Consider the following 16,326-nt stretch of genomic DNA (forward strand, 5'->3'; position numbering starts at 1 on the left):
GTAAGATTTCGAAGTTACAATGAAGATGTACTTCTCTCTTCTGGGGTTATTCGATCCCGCTGGTCCAAAACAGCAGGATTCAGTAAATATTCGACAAAATAGGTCCAAAAAGTTTTTCGGGAGTTTTTTTCGGGAACATTTAAAAAAAAACTGACCCGATAGGTTGAGGTACATCAAAATTCTTCATTTTAACCTTTTTTTATCTAAAATGATTCGTCTATTTCTAAGTAAAAAAAAAAATGTACGCAAATTTTTCTTATATTAAATTTAGTATTAAAATATTTATGAAAATGGGCTGTAGTAAATGTACAATGTTTTTAAAATCCATTACGTAATATAATAGTAGGTACACAGGTTCTATATATTATATAACATAGTTCATAGCAATTTGAAAATCAAAAAAGGGTTTGATATTTATTTGATTTAAGGGTCGAAGTATGAAACATCTTGTTCATAACAACATATCATAATGTCTTGTTTTCTTGTTGTTGTTGTTGTTCTTGTTGTTGTTTAATTTTCATTATTAATGATTACTTGACATATACATAAATTTACCATTTTGAAAACCACCTAAATATGTGATTAAATTTTCATGTACTTTGTGTTGTTAAGACTTCATAATTCTATCGACTCATAAAATATACATACTTTGTGTTCAAAAAGTTCGAGACTCCTCCTAAATTTTATAAAATAATGACTGGAAAAGAAACTTGACCAAGGCTAAGTCGATTTTTTTAATTGATGGTCTTTAACGATGTATGATCACGGTAGTGGGGACACAAATTTCAAAAATATATTTTTTCAATTTTGATGGTGAATTATGTTATAACTTGACGATATAAGACGAAAAGTAAGAATACAATTTTTCGATATCTGATGAATTTTTCAAAATATCGAAAAATGCAAATTTTGTTTGACCATTCCGCCTCCAATAATTCGAAAACCAAGGCCGATATCCAAAAATTTTATTCTTCTTTTTCATCCACATTCGAAGTTGAAAATAGGACAAAAATAATTTCAGCCCTAAATCTATCCCGCTCTTACATCCCTTATATGGATGGAGAAACTTGGTTTTTTACTTTTCTGTGTCATTAAAAAAAGTTTTTTTTTAATTTGTCATTCCAAGTGAAAATCAAAAACTTTCAAAATATGTTGTTTTTTGAGATTTCTCCATAAGAGCCAATGTATTTTATATCGATTTTCAATGATATTTTTCTTAAAAATTTGCATGGTTACCTATGCTAAAATTTTAACCACATATGCTTTGAGAAAAAGTCTACCTATAAAAAAAAATTTTTTTAGCTATTAAATCAAACATTGTTGTCATACTCATACATCCTTAATGATTTAATGAAATAAATTCAATATAAAAGTTTAAAAAAAAAATTGCTTAATTGTGGGTTTTAGATTTTTTTAGGAGAACTATTGATTTTCGCTGGTAACATTAAATAGAAAAGATGCCACATATCTAAGCACAGCTCTCTGGAACTTCAATACAACTTTCATTATTTGGCTCCATCTTAAAACGAGCACTTTCTTTGATTTGGAACCTTTCACATTTGATTTAGAACCTTCAAATGAGGAGTCCATTAATTTTTAAAACTTATTTAATTATTGGTTTTGTATTCATATTTCTATTTATTTTGAAAGATCGTATGTTCCTATGCTAGTCACAAAACTCAGAACACGGTTTAACTTCATTAAATTTAACAAGCCACAAAAGTCATTCTTTCTGGAGACAAATGTGACCAGAAAAAAAAATCATGCTCATGTGCACTGACGCCACTGACACTACAATTTGACAGATACTTTGAACAGTATAAATAGTAGGTACGCGAAAACATCAATGTGCAGTCCGCCACCAAATTAGCAACGAATAACATACACAATAAGAGTAATTACGATAGAGCTAATTCATATTAATGATGACTACTTAATAGTCGAAATACATATTTATAAAATACAAAAAACTTATCTAGGAAATTGGGGCAACAATCGAAATTTACTACTGTTATGGTAGGTTCACACGATACCAATTTCACACAAACTTCTATAGAATGTTGTCTGCGCAACAAATCAGTGCAAACAAAAGTCGGTATGACGGTAAAGTCTTATATGAACATTTTTACTCAGACTTTCAGTCTGTTCAAGCAATAGTTTGTATCGTGTGGACCCACCATTAGTGTATTCCACTTCTCAAAGAGGTGTATCAATTGCAAGTTATGGATATTGCTCAAAGATGAAAACGTTCCAAGATACATGACTTACTCCTAATTGATATCGTGTATTGTAATTTGATCCTGTTGAATTTATTTGATTATAAAATAAATATTAATATACAAAAAAATAGTTTTAACTTCTGATAAACAAGTATGCAAATAATTAAACATTCAAACATTCTGATTTTTCAATTACTTTTATACATTCTGTTTTAGAAATGTTTTTAAAATACCATAAATTGTAATATTTATTGTATAACGACCAACATCTGAATTTTGTTGTACGAAATTTTATCTATAATGCATTGTGAATATGATATTAAATACAATGAATAATGAAGAATTAATGTGGAGAAAGCATATTTGGAACACCATTTCAATTCTAAGGAATAACTATAAATGGATACCGGCCAGGCTATGTTAATAAAAAATATATGAAATTACAGTAGAACGCCGATTATCCGAATTCATTGAGACCGGGATCGATTCGGATAATCAGACATAGACTGGCAATAAAGAAAAACGAACTGTCACGCATAGAATAAACTCTATTAAGTTTAACAAACACAGTTCTACAAAACATGTAGGGTCTTGCCTCTAGCTTTCAACCATAACAATTGAAATATATCTGGACTTCAACGAGTTCCAACTTGTTACAACAAAACAAAACAAAAATTACATACATATTTGGTTTCAATTTTTTAAATTACGGTAATTCGGATAATTGACGATTCGGTTAATCGGCGTTCGGACCATCGGTGTTCTACTATATTGGATAATTATCTAACTTTAATAATCTATACAATTAAATTGTTTGTTTCCCTATAGTATTGTAAACAAGTTTTGGTTTATTGCACGGTACATACATATAAACCAAATACATGCTTTTTAGTCAAATAATATGTTATTTTTAGTTTTACAATACCACGCAACTACAAAAATATATAATATATTGTGTGCAAGTGCTGCCTATAAATTTGGATATCTCTCTTCAATCACCAATACTCTAACTATAGTCGTCTCTGTTCATCGAATGATGGATCTTCGATGAACTCATAATTAAATTAAAATTTTGTTTTTATATCATCGACAACCTTATATTTTTATGGTATAATTATATACTACAAAATTGTCTAAATATTTTAGATAGTTTTCTATCACACTCTCTAGATTTTGTTCTATAGAAATATCCAATTGAAAAGGATAACCTATATGATTCATCATTTTTTCAGCCAACTTTGAACGGTAAAATAATAATAAAAAGCCCGATGACCTAGGAATTTTTTAAGATTTTTGGAAACTTTGTTAATCACAAAATGTATTTATCAAGTTTTATTGAAAACCCTAGTATTATTCAATCCTTGAATACTCCTTAAGTAATGCTATTTGCCTTTTTATACCATGTGTATATGAAATATCCGCCTATCCATCTATCTATCTGCCAACACGGTAAATCAAAAACGAAAAGAGATATCAAGCTGAAATTTTGTATAGCGTGCCAAAAAGAAATTAAGGTTCAGTTCGTAAACGAACAACATAGGTGAATAGGATCTTGGGTCCACAAGACCCATTTTGTAAACCGTTAGAGATAGAACAAAAGTTTAAATGTAAAAAATGTCCCTTACAAAGAAATAAGCAACTCTTGTTTGAAACATTTTTTCTTAGACCAAAAATATTGCTTAGTATTAAAAGTTTCAGAAATTTTGACCGCTTAAAACACGAGATAACTAATACCTTAACTCCCAATTTTGACAATTTACGTCAAAAAAACAAAGTGATGCTATTTTTTATTTTTTTAATTCTAAAAAAATTGCTTTCAGCTGCTTTTTTAAATTCTGTCCAGAGAATTTTTTAATAACGTAAAAAATATCTGGCTGGACAATGAGTTTTACATGCTTCGACCCTCGAAATCGTAAACTTTTCAGCTGATTATCTCCCGCCAAAAAATTATGCAACTTCGAGATCTCACAGCTAATCTTTTTCTGAAAAGTCTGAGAAAAAAATAGACCAAATCTGTCAACAAGTGCTTTTATGCTGAAAATACCTTAATGAGCTTGTATGCTGCAAATACCTTTATTTTTTTTTTATAAATGATATAAATTATATATTTATAATTTATATAAAAAAAAGCACAACTCCACTGGATATTTTAAAATATATTCATTCCCATAATTTAATGTCCATGTTTTCAGGTGTTTCTGTGATATTTCAACATCCTTACGCAAATAACACTTTCTGTGACAGAAACAGAAGATGAAAGGTCTTCTATAAATTTGAAAATAATAAAAACCTATTTACGATCAACCATGATCCAAAATTAGACGATATCATTAAAAAGTTTTCCAACTTAAAAGCAACAAAAATTGAATATTTTAGAGTAAATATTAAATTAAAAAAATGAAACATAGAAATTTAATTTAGTTTTTATTGACTAGGAGGCGTAAATTGATTTTCGGATCCTCGAAACTCAAAACGGTTAAGATGTCCCTGTCGGTAAATTACTACACACTTTAAATATTACTACGACATAGTAGGAACTTTGTAAGGATTCTGTATAAATTAGAAAAATATAAAAACTAATATTTTCAAAATAAATAATAAAATTTTCCAAGGAACTTTCATAGATTCAATTTTTGTTGGCTTCGAGTTGAGATTGAGTTATTCAAATAATAAAGTTTATATCATAATTCAAAATAATATTACATATACAAAATTTTTACTAACACGAGATAGATATAATAGTCCATTCATCTTGAGTTTTCATGCCTCATTTTTTACAAACAAGGGAAAAAAATTAAATTATTTGAAATAAAATTAAGATGTTTTGATACCAAAACGAAATTGTTACCAAAAAACTGAAATTTTCTATGTCAATTTAATGCGCCTATTGTATACATTTAAATTTTGGTTGACCAAAGTAAATGAACGCAATCACAGGGTCAACCAAAAAGCGAAAAAAACCGCTTTTGGCTACTGGTTATCGAATGATAATCAGTGAATGAATAAATGTATCATTTTTTGCCATACCCGTATCTCCCAAATTAGACCTTAGATCCAAATTTGGAAAGGAGTTTTCTTGTTGCTCTTGATGACCTTATTTTCGGAAGCTAGGTTTCTGCAGTCAATAACAGAACACGTTGTATACATATACAAAAAGTATAAATTGTGAGCAATGCCTTGTAAATAAATAATGATGTCATATTGCGATCATAATTTTCTACAGCAACTTTCAGGCATTTTTTACTTATTTTTGAAGAGCATTAAGCCATACATGAAGCGAAAATAAAATCTACACGAGATGATCAACAGCATTTCTATAGCAGCGTGTTGTAAACAACATTTATTTTTGTATAGAGTTGTATTAACCGAGTTCTTATGGTATGTAACCGTAAACAACATTCATTTTTGTATGGAGTTGTTTTGACACCAAGTCGTTTTTGTACCGAGTCGTTTTGGCCGGCGTTGTTTATGTACCGAGTTGTTTTACCCGGAATTGTTTTTACCGGAATTATTAAATACCAAGTTATTCATGGTTTGTTTTGCAAGATTTGTTATGACCGAGTTTTTTGATCAGAGTTATTAAATACCGAGTTATTCATGACTGTTCCCGGGTAAACTGTGTTCGTATTGGATAAGTTAGTAGTTTTAAGACATACCTTATCTCATGTAAGTAGTGCATTATTGAACTTTTCTTAACTCAAAAATATACCAAAGACTATTTCGTATATAAACTTCACTAAATCATGAGTTGTAAGGATAATTTAGCAACTAACATAGCAATCCTTTAGCTCACAATCATAATAATAACGGAAAATTGCAATTTCATTGACAAAGAAAATGTAATTAGTATGATAGTGAACTAGAGTATTGAATTTGCATAGGTATCACTCGCTCTATTGCATTATAAATATGTAATATAGCATATGCTATATGTAATAGAATATTTCTTGTGGACCTCTCACTAGAAGTATGCTGAAGATGTTCCAATAAGTACCAGTGTTTTATCTAATTAGCTACATGAATACTTGAGCTCACATAAAACGCCATACAATACACGTTCAAATGATTTGAACATAATTTTTGGAAGAGCCCTCCCGTTATCAGTTGTGCCCAGGCTGATAACATTTTGGAGGGCTCAGTAATTTAATAAAAAAATAATATTTATTAAATGTTTACAAAAATGATTTATACTTGTTTCAATAAAACAAGTACAAATCATCATAACAAAAATAAGTAAGACTCTTACTTAGCGTTAGCATTCGTCACATAATTATCGTACACATCACATAATTTAACACTTCGTACGATCAAACATAGAGGTGTCGTTATGTGACAAAATTGTACGATAATCCAACGTATGCAACATAATTTTGCGATAATTTTTTTCTGTTCAAATGTTCCCACCAAAATTGAAATTTCACTATGCTGTCCTCTCGTATTAACTTTCTGAGTTTCTAATCATCTACTTTCACTTGATATTTTGATACATGATAATAATAAAAGGTCAATGGATTTTGTGTATACTTTATACAAAGTACAGTTCCAATCTGACTAAAAATTATAATATTTTAGATACTCTTTAATGCTCAGTTCATGGTTATTGTCACTATTGTTAGAAAATTGAAGATTTTATTTCTTATTAATAATTAATATTAGTGACGATTGAAAGTAAATTATTATTGTTCTATAAAAAATTTCTTATCCATGGATCCATTGATGCATCAATCATTGTATTTATAAAAGTCCTATTTATATTATTTACAAATGACCAAAAATTACCTCGTCATATTAGATATAGGCTTTAAAAAAAATTTTCTGTTTATACGATAAATTGAAAAAAAAAAAAACGATAATTTTACGGCCCTAAACACATAATCCTGTCGGCCAACTATGCCAACACTGAGTAAGAGACATCAAAAATAGCCTCTATGCATAAATCATTTTGCCGCCGGTTAATTAAAATTCAAATAAATATTTTTTAATTGAATAATTTATTACCAAATCATTCGTCACGTTTTTAAAAACTAGAGTAACTATGGTTTCTTTTTATACCATATTTATGAAATATACCAAGGTATACTAAGTTTAGCCCCAAGTTTATAACGCTTAACAATATTGATGCAATGAACAAAATTTTGCTATACGTGTTCATAAAATCACCTAATTAGTCCATTTCCGGTTGTCTGTCTGTCTGTCATCACGATTGCTCAAAAACGAAAAGAGATATCAAGCTGAAATTTTTATAGAATGCTGAGATCGTAAAAAGTGAGGTCGAGTTCGTAAATGAGTAACATAGGTCAATTGGGCCTTGAGTCTGTAGAACCACCTTGTAAACCGTTAGATATAGAACAAAAGTTTAAATCTAAAAAATGTTTCTTATAAAAAAATAAACAACTTTTGTTTGAAACATTTTTTTGTAAACGTCACTGTTTACCCGTGAGAGCGCAAATTGTATCATGTGTGTTATATGGGAATATCAGTTTGTATGTGTGACATGTATGTATGTGTAATGTGACAGTATAATCAACTCTGTCTATACATGGTATTTCATCAATTAACTCAGTCAATTATTTGTTTTCACTTGTTTTTTTTTTTTTAATATTATGTTTAATAAAACAGAATAATGGACACAAAAACTCTTTATATTTATAATTTATATACTTTAAAAAAACTCAAGTACATGATAATTTTTTATCCTTTTATGCATAATAATACGGAAGTATTCATTTTATGTATCTCATATTTTTAATTGCGTGTAGTATACGTAACCAAAATAAACACTTATAAACGTATTTTGAGTATGTTTATCATTCTCGTATTATTGAAACATTTGTATGTGATGCCGGCTTTAGAGGTGTATGTACACGAGAATCATGTTAGATACATTGAAATCCATTATAAAAATAATGTTTTCGATAAACATCAGAAAAATACTTGTTAAAACGAGTACTTAGTTGTGTACGCCTGTTGCGTATATATATAGGATGCCTTAAAAAAAGATATAGAACATACAATGTATATTTTGAGTTTAACAAGTGAAAAAAAACAATTGACAGAGTTAATTGTTGAAATACTCTGTATAGAAAGTGTTGAATATCAGTGCTTGCATTATTTTTTATAAATTAGAGGAGTTTAAAAAACCCAACACAATTAAGGCCATTTATTTTGTTTTCGAAAATTTTCGAAAGTATTTTCTACAATTTTTATCTTTTTGCGAAAATGTTTGAAAATATCACTAGTTGAAGCTACTTGCAAATTTTCAACTCTCTATCTTTTATAGTTTTCGAGAAAATGGACACCAAAGTCTTGATCTAATTTGCGCTCTCGCGGGTAAACAGCGATGTTTACAAGAAATTATTTCAAACAAAAGTTAATTATTTTCTTATAAGGAACATTTTTTACTTTTATTCTATCTCTAACGGTTTTCAAGATGGGGCCTACGGACTCGGACGGATCCAATTGACCTATATTGCTTATTTACGAAGTTAACCTCACTTTTGTGTACGCAATAAAAATTTCAGCTTGATACCTCTTTTCATTTTTTAGTTATCGTGTTGACAGACACGTACAGATGGACAAACGGACAGACAACTAGAAATGGAATAATTAGGTAATTTTATAAACACCTATACCCAAAATTTGTTCATAGCATCAATATTTTTAAGCGTTACAAACTTCGGTATAAAAATTACGTCAAAAAGATGAAAATTTATTTGTATTTAGTTTATAGAATGTAAAATAATAATTTAGATGACCTTGTATCCAGACTCGGCGAGATAAGAGAAAAAGGGCTCAATTTTTTACTATAAAAAATCAGTGCTTTGACAAATTTTTCTCGTCTTCGTTGACTCAATTATTGCGGAAATTTCTAATCGATTTGATGCCATGAAGGGCTTAATTGGAACTTTCTGTTTTTTGCTGTCAAAAAACACAAATCAAGGGTTTCTGCAGATTTCAAAGGTGAAATTATCAATCTAAAACATATCTAAGAAGCCAATTTCGAAGAAGAACCTTCAACATATACTTAACTGCGATTATTTAATAGCAAAGATAATTATTTTAGCTTTGAATACGTACTTCTTAATTTTTTTTTTAATAATTTTTCCTAATATTTTTTTTTTTATAAATTAGATGCAACCTTCCCATGAATTAATTCGGATCTTATCCCCGTTAATCCCCCCCCCATTCGATGATATTCCTCAAAGAGAGTAAACAAAAATCATTTTTTATTTTTGAAATTAGCAACCATTTGCATTATTTCAATGGCGCAACCATTTGCTTGAAACTTCACTACATATTTTGAAAGTGCGTACAGAGCCCTTTAAATACGCCCCCGGGCCATTTTCAAAACTGATCAAAAAACTTGAATAAAACTTTTAACCTCTCAAAAACAAAAAATTGTCTATCAATTATTTGCGTAGCCAGGAAGTTTTCCTAGAGTGAAATTTCCTTCTGTAACTCCCAACCCATAGCTTCCTGGATAATATTATTTTACAAAAATGCTCAAAGGCAACTTTTAGAAATACTAAAGAAAAAACTATCAAAACCTTCATTTTATATTTTTGGCCTTTCTTTACATGGGCGAAGAATCACTGCAAGAAGGCAATAACTTAATTCATAGTAGAAATCATTAATAATTTATTTATTTCAACGAATATTTATATATAGTACAATCTAGAATGATATAATTTTATTCTTTTTAAATATTCATAATAGTTCGACTAAGTATAAAGATTGTGTATTTTTTTAAGAAAAAATATTTCAAAAGAACGTTGTTATGTGTCTGTAAAGGAAATAAAATTTGTATTTAACAATTCCAGATAAAGTGCACAATGTTCCAAAAAAAGACAACCCACAATAAGTATTTAACTTTACGATTGTGCGAATAATAGTTAAACAGATCTGTAGATGAATTTCTTCGATTTGGTAAACCTTTCAAATATTTTATTTTATGTAGCACAGAATAATTATATGATTCGATAAATAGCTTAATAATTCATTGAATAAAACCCATGAAATGACTAAATATATTTTCATGGAAGTTTCATCAAAATCTATTAAATTTATTTTAACTTAAATTCAGTTAGAGTTTTATATATTATAATAGTAGAATAAATAAAGCTCTGAGGCTAGTACTTACCATTTCATCAATATGCATTTACACCATTTCTAAATAGAATTTATTAGAACCAGTTTTCGAGGGGAAATTATGTGGTTATTAGCTTCCGGTAATACGCTGCAGATATGCTAGATGGCATTACAAACTTATTTGGTTAATTGTCCGGTAATTTACCAGCAGTTTATGGGTATATTAATTAAAATATATATTTTACTAGTAAAATCGCATTCCTGATTAGGGCCAAAATTATTTTTTCTTAATGAAATGCCGTGTAAATTAATATTAATATTACCAATTTCGAGTAAACCACGAAAGTAATCGAATCTTACTGAAACTTCATTTTTTTTACTTAAGTCATATCATGCATGATAATTTTGAGTTGGCTAAAAAGTACATCAAAATTTGAAACAAATGTACGTTTGGTTTCATCAATTTAAAAAACCTACTGTTTTTTTTCAGAAAGATATTGATGTGGTCCTGAAATGGTAAATCCACTACTGATTATTTTTATTTTTATTATCATGGATTGCAAAATTGTTAAATTTTTGATTTTCTTTTGAATATTTTTCAAACAGAATATTTAAGATACAGTTGTAGCTAATACTTTAAAATCTACCCATATAATATATATATATATATATATATATATATAGTAGTGGATTTACCATTTCAGGACCACATCAATATCTTTCTGAAAAAAAACAGTAGGTTTTTTAAATTTATGAAACCAAACGTACATTTGTTTCAAATTTTGATTTACTTTTTAACCAACTAGGTAGTCGAAAGACGTATTTATAAAGTCATCATGCCATACTGATGATGACTACTGGGTAATCGAAATATGTATTTATAAAATACAAAAAACTGATCTAGGAAACTGGGGCAAAAATCGAAATTTTTTTATTTTTGCAATCTTGTAAGCAGTCTATCTTACAAATATCGAGCATCCCACGATTTTTAACATAAAATTTGAAATTACAACAAAAATTGCATTTATGACTTACATTGAAAATTTAATATTATTGTCTCACAAATTTAAATAAATAATTATGATAATTTACATTTGAAAAATAATATTTGTGCAATTTGATTTCTTATTTTCACAATTTTTAATGCATTAAGTTTACTTAATTCGTGTTTTTCAGTAATTTTAATTTGACATTATCTATAACATTAGCATGTAAAGAACTGCAAATTAGTCATAACAGCCTCCTTTATCGCCAAAATTTTTCACTGGAAGCGCTAGCATCGATTTTATTGTCCCTACCATGACTACACACACATCGATACAGTTTTAATCACGTTTTTCGGTGCGAATACAATAACTTTCTATCCGGAAGTGAACTTGTACATACAGTGTTTCCCAAACAATTTACTCAAAAAAAGTTTAATGATTATTTGTATCCATTAAAATGATTAAGGTAAAACATAAAAATTTTTTAATAAATAAATTATTTATATATTTAAACAAAATGTGAACTTTTTAATTAAAAGTATAAATTATTTTCTTAAAGATTTTATTTTTTGGGTTAAAGTTCTCAAAAATTTTTCGTAAATGATCATCAAAGTAAGATTAAAATATTTTCTTTTCTTGATTATATTTCTTTTAAAAAAAATACAAAAAAATAAGTTTTAAACTGAAATATTTGTTTTTGTATCAAAAAATTATATATAAATGTACCTATATAAAAGATGTCGTTTCGATTACCTAATATTTGTTTATTAAATGGCATTTCCTTTTTAGTTGCTATAACAGAAATTAATCTTTTTAATAAAGGGATACCTCAGGTAAATGTAAAAGAATTATACTTACACTCAAAGCTAAAGGGATGTTTATATAACAAAAAAAAAGTTTTTTGTCCAATTTCTTTCATGGAATCAGTGTTACCAGAATATGTTTCTGGAGAGCACTAGTGTCCTCTATAAAGAGTGTTGCCAACTCAGCGGTTTTACCACTAAAACTTAATGTTTTAAAATAATTTAATGTTTTAAGGTAGTACCAGCATGAAATCACTTTTCGACAGATTTGGCCGAATTTTTTTTCTCGGGTTTATAATAGCTTTATTTATGAATTCCTAAAATTTCATAATTTTTGACCGTTTAGATCGCGAGATATTTAAAGACAAAGTTCGCGATTTTGAGGGTCATGTCCCATTTAAAGCATGTAAAATGTCCGGTCTCTCCAACTATTTTTTATGATATTATTATATATTGAAGAAAAAGTAGAAAAAAATGTTTATACAATACAATTCAAAAAAAAAATTTAGAAATTAATTTTCACTTTCGAGATATTAATTTTGACGTAAATTGATCGAAATTGGGACGTTGGCATAATTATTTCCCATTTTAAACGGTCAAAATTTCTGAAACTTTGGGAATTAATAGTAAGCATTATTAAATTCTTAAATTTAATTTTTCGTTAAATTCTGTCGAAAAAAAAATTGTACCATTGCTTTAACATAGAAACTGCAAATACCATGCTGGAACATCGTTAATATCATTTCTGCTAATTATTGAAAGTTTCGACCTATGGGGGTGTATACTTCAGATAGTTTCAAACACATTTTTTTTCTTCAAACGCTTATATATCGAAAACGATGAGATAAGGTACCAAATATCAAGTCAAAAAGTATTTAGAATTGTTCATAACAAAAAGTCATATTTTCCACATCAAATTTTTAACCAGAACCACAAAATAATCTTTATTTTCGTCAATAACGAAATTTCGACAAAAATGTGTACTTTATTTATTTTTTTTTAAATGCTTATATATCGAAAACAGTGAGGTTTCATGAAAATTATATAGAACCGTCCAAATAAAGTATGTACCTAATTGCTTTCAAATTAAATTTTTGACCGGAACCACAAAATAATCTTTATTTTCCACAGTAACGAGTTTTTGTGGAAAATAACGGCGAAAATCCGCATTTTATTTTTTCAAATGCTTATATTTCGAAAACGGTGGGGTTAGATAAAAAATGTTGGGAATTGTTCATAATATAAAATACGATAGTTTTTTTAAATATAAAGTAAAAAGAGTGAGGTATCCGGAAGTAGGGTACTTCCGTCCCACACTATTACGGCATTACGGCACCCACTGGCATTACGGCATTGTAAGAATATGGCGTTCATAAAATACAAAAGTACCCAATGTTTGAAATTAAATATACATAAACCGCAGCTTAACTGCAAATTATTGTGCCAAAAAATACATGTCAAGAAAATTACGTAGCATAACTTCACTGAAACCCTCCCCTGACTAGCTCATCGTAACATTTGACCTAATCCCCTCCCCTCTTAACTGAACCATGTGGTTTATGGATGCTCCCTTATTGGACGAGACAAGTACCTATTTCATCAAACTTAATTTATATTTAACCAGTAAAAGCTGTGGTAATGAACATAGCGACTCTATAAATTTACCCGCCTTTGTCCACTAGCCATAGAATAAAAAATATAAACTCAGGCTGTTGTAATTTCCCTTCCATTTCATTGTATGTGAATTTCACTATACTCGTAATAATAAATTATTTTAAGACCAAGTTCTGCCATCTGTTAATCATAAATATAAACTAACTTTCATAGCAGTTATACTTTTTTAACAGATTATATACTGCCTATCGGATAAAAACGATACCAGTTCACTACCTACTAACACACTTCATAAAATCTACTGAAATTAGTATTTTTTTAGAATGGAAATTCAAATCGATAATACCTGCCAATTATATCGCTTTATTCTATTTAGATTTTTGCACAAAATCCAAATATTATCTTTATAAGCTGGCCTTTAAGTGAATTTTCACTTAAAGGGATGGAGCTATTGTTTATTTATGCAAAAAATTACTTTTAAAATCTTATTGTCAACTAAGTAAAAATTGGAAAAATTTTGAAATCGAAAAATTTTCCATGAGAAAATCATTATGCTCAACGACGGATTTTGCCGGGTCTGGCTATTTGACACCTAAAAACTCATTCCACCAGGTTTAAGCGAAAAGCGAACCGATAATTTCATTTTCCATAAGTAGCCGATTTTTGTAACCACTTTTACTGTACTATGCAGTGAATGCGCGATCAAAAAAACATTAGAGATGTTTATGCGCGCATTTTGAAGTGAAGTGCAGAATTTTTCGAGGACTTTTATTGGATTTTTTTCAAAATAATTTAAAAAATTTGTGTTCGCGAACAAAATTTATAAAAAATTAAAGGTTCAATTTGGCACAAGCTACCGGCCCCAAACAGCAACAGGTATCCGGGAGTTCTGTTTGCGAACTGCAAGCTTCTCCTGCACTTGTGTTACTGCAAGACAGATATGGTCTGAGTATAATCGTAGGCGTTCCGAATATTTTATATCGCTTCAAAGCCCTTCTATTCATTGTGCGCGTAGTCATGGTAGGGACAATAAAATCGATGCCAGCGGTTCCAGTGAAAAAATTTGGCGTTAAAGGGGGCTGTTATTACTAATTTGCAGTTCTTTACATGTTAATGTTATAGAAATGTCAAATTAAAATTATTGTAAAACACGAATTAAGTAAACTTAATGCATTAAAAATTGTGAAAATAAGAAATCAAATTGCACAAATATTTTTCAAATGTAACTTATCATAATTATTTATTTAAATTTGTGAGACAATAATATTAAATTTTCAATGTAAGTCTTAAATGCAATCCATACAATTATATATGCATCCATACAATTCTATAATTAAAGTAGTGTATCGTTACCATGGAAACGAAATTCACGCAGGGAGCGATTAAGCAAAATTGTTGCGGGTCTTACAGGACACTGGCTAGGCTCGCTAAACCTGGGCAAGAACGTGTATCACCAATATTGCAAGAGCTGTCACATTGAGGAACAGAAAGAAACAATGTCTCATCTTCTCTGTCACTGTCCAGTTCTTGCCATGAGGAGATTTACTCACTTGAGCCAGCCTTTCTTTGGCGATTTGTCCGACCTTAAGTTCACGTCAAAGGACTCCTGCTGCTCTTAAACAGCTCCAGATTGTTCACGAGGTAATGGCGAGCGATGGGCTAGTTCTTTTTTGGTATCATAACGGATGATTTTGTCTAAGTGAAACCTACTCCAGGACAGCCACTCTTATCTGTAAGGGATAAATTTTTCACCCTTTAAGAGATGATTCAAATTTTTGAGCCATGGATTCAAAAACTAGAGATTACAAGATTTCCAATGTGATATTAGAGTTTCAGATTTAAAATTTGGTGTGTTTAAAATTGTTTAATTTTAAACAATTTGCTGAATAAAAAAATAAAATTATGGTAGGAATGAAATTAAAACAAAAATTTTTAAGAGATATAATTTATTTTGACAACAATACTTATATAATAACATTTCTAATCACACTGATCAAGTGTCAACAATTAAAATAAATATCATCTTCGTTGAATTTTTATCTGGTTTGATTTTAGGAACGCAATAATGTCTTTTTTAAGCTACTACATCATAAACGCAATTAAATTTGAGCAAACTTTTTCTTTACTAAATTCAACAAAAACAAAAATTAATGCGAATTTGTGCGCGCAACAACTTTACTATTTTATAAGCAATAAAATGGTTTAAAATAAATTTGAGCAAAAAATTTTTTTGTCTTTCTTATAAACTGAACGCTCACAAACGAAAATTAAAGCAAAGAAAATTACGTAGCAAATAAAGTCCTGTGGCAGATTTAAGAAGAAGACAAACACTGTGGCAGATTTAAGAAGATGGCAATTTCTACAGGGCATTCAGTTTTCAGGGTAATAATTGACTTGGAAAAATTCGACAAACATTCGAATTTTTTAAATGAAAAAATAACTTAAATTACAGTCAAAACCGGTTTTGATTGAAGGGATCGTAGCAGAAGAAAAATAAAAGTCCGGGCGTGAAAAATAAGCTAAAACGCCAAAGGGTTGGATTGAGACGCCCCAATCCGATCTTTTGGCGTTTTAGCTTATCTTTTGGCGACTGGGCTTCCATTTTCCTTCTGGGTA

The sequence above is a fragment of the Chrysoperla carnea genome, chromosome X (genome assembly GCF_905475395.1).
Source record: "Chrysoperla carnea chromosome X, inChrCarn1.1, whole genome shotgun sequence".
Classification (NCBI taxonomy): Eukaryota; Metazoa; Arthropoda; class Insecta; order Neuroptera; family Chrysopidae; genus Chrysoperla; species Chrysoperla carnea.